Source organism: Cupressus sempervirens, chromosome 6 (genome assembly GCF_028749045.1).
Source record: "Cupressus sempervirens isolate cs-2001-9-10 chromosome 6, ASM2874904v1, whole genome shotgun sequence".
In the NCBI taxonomy this organism is placed as follows: domain Eukaryota; kingdom Viridiplantae; phylum Streptophyta; class Pinopsida; order Cupressales; family Cupressaceae; genus Cupressus; species Cupressus sempervirens.
In genome coordinates this window covers 665143676-665150241 of record NC_143123.1, presented here as the reverse complement: position 1 = coordinate 665150241, position 6566 = coordinate 665143676, and positions in this window count along the sequence as shown.

Below are 6566 nucleotides of genomic sequence, written 5' to 3'. Positions count from 1 at the left end.
CTTGTCTCCCCCTAAGTTCACTATATTTTACTTAGTGGAAACATAAGAAAGAGCTCATGTGACAACTCCATTTTTGAATTGATGGAAGAAGGCATTGGTAAAGGGTCCCCTAGGCTGTCTAGGCACTATCATGGTCAAAATTAGGTCCCTACTATCATATGTGTAGCTTATTTTCACATAAAAGACACCTTGGGACCACCTAATGACCCTTCAAAATCCTAGTCAAGTCAAAATTTGAATTTCCTTTTGATAATGACCCATCCTAGCCCTTGTCAAGTGGGTTTACTTAATCATTAATAAGGTAATTAGTTTTACAATAAAATACCCCCATGTCCAAAACCCTAGATGACATGTCATTAACACACAAAGATCCACAAGTGTCAAGTGACACATAAAAGAACATTCCACATCATCATGACACGTCCCTAATGCATCTTTATGATTAAGAATTTTACACAAGAAAAATCAAATTTACAAAATAAAATACATCACAATGAGGCTTTTGAATCTTCCAAATATTTTCCTTGGCTAAACCATGTTCACATAAGTTTGGACCTTGTTTCCCCCAAAATTTCCATGGTTCCACTTCCTGCATAAATTTGAGCATCAATGGTCCAAGGAGGTCATATAAAATACATATCATAAATGCATATAAATTCAAATGTTATGTAATCCATATTAACATAATTCAATTAAATTTCTTTTCCTAATCATTTCAAATAAACCATTCAAAATGTTAAAATATCAAAATCTACATGTCGCATTAAATCATAACTCATCATAATCAAATTAACATTTTGCATCACATGATAATCTAATTTCTATCCTACCATGTGTAAAGTTGCATCCATATTTGTTTGATCATCCCATTCACAATATTAGGTTCTTAGTACATATCATAAATGCAAAATAATACTGTAAATGTCAAAATCAATAGATAAAATAAGCCACTATCCATCTAAGTCTTGAATAATGTCAAAATATCCAAATCCTAAATATTAAAATGCAAGTAAGATATCTCCACTTAAACATTACAATTTCACATTAAAAATATTTATACAATTCAATTTCTATCAAAGCAATTGAAAAAGGTTAGAACATGAATGAAATCATTAATTATATCATTTAGGTCTTAATGTGCAGACATAAGTGTGGATCATCAAAATGCAGTTATTAAAATAGCATAACCTTGTAGTCTCAAAAGTATATCAAAACGTCAATTTAGAAGTATCATAATGTAAATATTTCATCTATACTATGATGGATCGAGTGAGGCCTCATACATTCAGTACATATGAGTCCTTGTTAGGAGACTTTGAATCCCTGTTAGGAGTTATGGTATAATGTGTGCAAGAAGAGTTCACTGCCCAAACATGCACTTTCAATTACAAGAAGAGCTCACTACCAAAACAAGTAATTAAATTTTCTTGAATATAGAACTATCGATCTTGTACAGATCAGCTCATTCTTGGATCACAAAATTAGGTTATCAAAAATTCACTTTTGCATATGATACAAAACTTCACATTCAAAATGTTTGCATGTCACTTCCCAATAATCTCACAAGATGTCTTTGTATAAATACCATGCTTTTTCAAAAAAAATTGCTAGGTCGGCTAAGACCAAAATAAACTTTCCCAACTTAGATAAAACATCTAGGATGTTGTCCCTAATTGGTAAAGTAATTATTTTTAAAACAAAATAATTCCTTTACCTTTCATACCGGTGTTTTGTACATGTTAAATAACTCTTTTCGTACTTTCTATACTGATGTTTGAGGTTATACACATCATCATCAACATGTATAATATTCTCATATATCTTCTTTCTCTAGAATAACATCATATAAACCAATTTAATATAAAACAATGCACCTATTGTAAACCATTTCCATACTTAGATGATTTTCTGAGTACCAAAAAGCTAAGTATCTTTATTTATAAGGTTTACTCCAAGAATGTACATTATGTGCTTCCATTAATGACAACATTTACATATCTACATATAGCCAATTGTCAACAATATCCCTCTTTGGCATTAATGGCAACAATGTAGGAAAATTGACTAAGTATAAAAAACTTTACCAAAACTTACAGCATTACTATACTTACTATCTATTACAAATGCTTCATCTTACAAATGATTCCCCTTTTTACATGACTACAAAATGCATAACTTACTTAAAATTTTCTCATACAACTTCTCCCCCTTTGACATCAATGAAAAAGGTCAAAATGTCCAAAAACTATCCTAAAGTTATGCTAACTGCTGTAAAAAACTATAAAAAATTTCTATCTTGTTGCCTCAAGTTAATATCATCTTCATACAATCATCAAAATTTTCCTTTAGACCATCCATAACCTTCTTCCATTTTTCCTTGGCTACTTCAGCCATAGTAAGAATTTCACACAAGTCATATGATGCAATCTCAACTACATTAAGGTCAGAGTATATGAAATTGGAATAAGTGTCCTTTGCTTTGATACATTCCTTCAACTATCTCTCAATGGTTGATAGTTTCAAAGATATAGATTCTCTTTGTAGAGATGTGGTACAATGTGTGCAAGAAGAGATCACTACCCAAACATGCACTTTCAATTAAAAGAAGAGCTCACACCCAAACAAGTAATTGAAGTTCCTTGAATATAGAAGTATGGATGTTGTACCTTCTTTTATTTGATCTCTAACCTCAACTTGATCTCAGATCACAAAATCAAGTTATCAAAAATTTTCTTCTACATAAGATACACAACTTTGCATTCACAACTTTTGCATGTCACTTCCCAATAATCTTGTAATATGTCTTTGCATACATACCATGCCTTTTCACGAATTGTTGCTAGGATAGGTAAGACCAAAATAAACTTTCCCAACTTAGAGTAAAAATCTAGGAGGTTGTCCCTAATTGGTCAAGTAATTATTTTGTAAACAAAATAATTCCGTTACCTTTCATTTTGATGTTCTATACACATTAAATATCTATTTTTTGTACTATTTGTATTGATGTCTAAGGTTATACACATCATCATCAACATGTATACTATACCTATATATCTTCTTTGTCAAGAATAACATCGTATAAGCTATTTGCATATAAAACAACACACTGTTGTAAACCATTTCCACACTTAGACAATTTTCTAAGTGAGCTTAGCTACAATCTCAACTCTTCTAGATACACTTTCATCATCAAAAAGAGTTGTTATTCCTCCTTGATTTAGTATTTAATCAAAGGAACCTAACCATTCTAGCTAGTCCTTCAATTTATTATCAACATCCAAAATTGATGGGATGCATGGTCAATCCCTCCTAACAAAACTTTCATCTTATTTTGTTTAATTTGTAATTTTCCAGTAAAGAAGCTAGTCAATTGTTTCACTATTTCCAAGCCTTCTTTTACTATGAAACTTTTCTCAGGCAAGTTTGGCTTCTTTGCCATCAATAAGATTAAGCTTTCCAAAAACTAAATGTATAGGCCCCATTGTTGAAAATAGGTGATAACCATAAGAGTTCTTCATTGCATACATGCTCAACACTTTGTAGAGACATGAAAAGGCTATGTGCCTATTGAGAGATGATCTTTAGTGTCTCTATTATGTGGCTTGTCATACTTTTTAAGACATTGGTCCCCACCCAATTACTCTTTAGATGATTGTAGAGTTGTATAAGATTTGGAATGAACTCTCTACATCTATTATCTTACCCATAGTACATATTTCACTACTCATAATCTTCATATCTAATAGAAATGGAAATATCTTAAGGACATGAAAGAAAATGTGATTGATTAGTGACTAAAATTTGAATACACCATTCTTAGTTCTCTTAATCTTCTCCAGATTCTCAAGGAGTTGTACTCTTAAAATCTCACTCAAATTCAAATGTTCTTTCTCAACACAAATCTTGTAGGCTGCATAGACAAATCCTACTAAAAACTCATCACTCTTAGATATTGCACAAATGGAATATGCAATGATTCTGCTCAAGAACTCACATCATGTTGTCTGATGGTGCTGATCACCATTGCCTCACCATGATAAATTGCCTTATTATAACTTTCAACCTTTTTCTTAACTAATTTCTCACTAATAAGTACACTTCCTTGTTTGCTAAGACTAGTAACTTCATGAATAAGGTTGGCAGAAATGTCAACTACATTGTCTCCCATCCAAAACTTCCCATTATGAATTCTGCTCAGTATGATTTGAGTCCACTCCTTATAATCATGGTAGAAATGATATCTAAATAAGTCTAAATACTTCATATGTTCAAATCCAAGCTTTGCAATCATATCATGGTTGAAAATAATTTCCATATCCTTGTTCATAAACTAACTTCCAATAGTTTCAAACTTGCTACTTAAATAACTTCCTACATCTTCCAAATATGTACTATGTTGTTTGGAGTTGTTGATAGAGATGAACTAAGGTTTACTTCTAAGGGTTTCATAGGAGTAACCTTCAACTTGGGTCTCTCATCATCCTCAACATTATGAATTACTGATCTATCCATGATTTCACCAAATATAAATTTATTGAATAAATTCTATGTGAAAAATAATAAAATACTCTTTTTTTCTGAAGTAGGGTTTAGCTCAAAATTGTCTTGTCAAATCACTTCTAAGTGCTCTAGGATTTTGAAATAATTGCAATGTGGAAATAATCAAGTTTGCATTCTATTTATCCAACTAGAAATTGCATTAATTGTATACTTTACCAAATTGAAAAAGTTGTTAATTTCATTCTAAAATCAAATATCTACTCAAAAGCATATGTTTGATCTTCAAATGCTACTCGAGGTTAATTATAGCTTCCTTTCATCATGACAATGCTCCACAAAAGTTGCTATGAGAACATAGATTTCATCTTTTGTTATAGAGTAAACTTTCTCTATTGTAACAATAACTCTTATTTCCTTCGTAACTTGTTCCAATAAGCTCCAAATTACAAGCGAGCTCAGCTAAAATCTCAACTCTTCTAGATACGTCTTCTCTCAACCTCGCTACTCATATTTTTTTTCTCTATATGATGTTTCAAATTCTTGTGCTGTGAACGAGCTTAATTCAACATGGTTGAATCAAACTCGATTCTAGACTTTAATCTCCCTTTCTCTATATCATCTAACTTTTCCTCTTATCCAATAGTTAATTTCTTCACAAATTTTTAATCAAGTTCTTCTCGAATTTCACTAACTTCATTTATTTGATCTTCATTATCTTTCTTAATTCCAAAGTTACTTTCATGATTCCTTCTGTCATTTTAGAAGTTTTCTATATGTCTGAAGTTGTTGCATAACTAACATACTAGGGTTCTTCTAGGATTTTGTTGATCAATAGGTGCTTGGTAGTTCTGAGCTATGTGTACAAAGTTGTTACACTCATAACACATAATCTACTTTCTTTCTTCATAAGGTCTTCTTTCTCTTGATGTCCTTTCATTATATCTTTTTCTATCTCCATAGTTAGAATTTCCAAACATTCTACTATTCCTTTTATCATTATCATATTTATACTTCTTACAATCAATTGCTTTATGACCAATACCATGACAATATCATGACCTTTTTTTGACATATAACCCTTAGAACATATATCATTTTAAATATAAATATATACCTTTTAAATATTATTCAATAGAAATATTAAATATATTTCCAACAAATTTATTTCAATAATAATATCCTTAATAAATATCTTAATATAAATAGAATACCTTTATATTTTAGTGAATAGTAATACAAATAAAATGAACTTCTATTTTCTATAGAATGAATCATAATAACCTAAACACCAATAATATTTAAATAACTATGTGAATCATATCAACTAATAACATTATGAACCTCAATAATAAAATATGGAAAAGTTGCACCTCCTAATTAATCACCACAACCCATGTATAAAGTTGGGGACATTTTGAAAGAAGGGGGATCTTAGGAAGAAGTCTTAGCAAGGAAACCAAATAAATGCCACAAAATTAGGAAGTGGACCACAAGAATACATAACATGGGTCAAAAGACACCAAATCCCAAGGGTTGACAAGCTTCCATGTGGTTTGGATGTTGAACAATTCATATGGAAAGAAACCATAGGCATTCATTTGAATCAGCAAATGTACTAAACAATCCAAGGGAAAGTAGCAGGAGCTCCAATCTACCTATGTGTAAAGACCATCAGTCATTGAGCAAGGGAAGAAAAGATTTTGAAATGAAAACACCAATTTAAGCACTAACATACACCAAGTATCAATTAATGGTTTCGATTACTGAACCCATTAAAGGTAACTCTATAGTTGAAGCTTCCTTTTATATTTGTAATATTTAAGAATGATTGTAGGGAAACTAGCCCAAATAGTAAGGAACTTTATATAAAAAACTAATGAAAGATTTGAAAGGACAAAAATTCCAATAAAGTACTACTGGAAGCTATACAAAGATTAAGCAATAATAATAACAAAAATGAGGCACTTAACTCATAGAATGACCATTGTTCCACTCATGAGGAAAATGAACCCTTATCATAAAGTTTAGTCCCACAAGAAACATTCCCCTCATTCATTCTGAGGGTA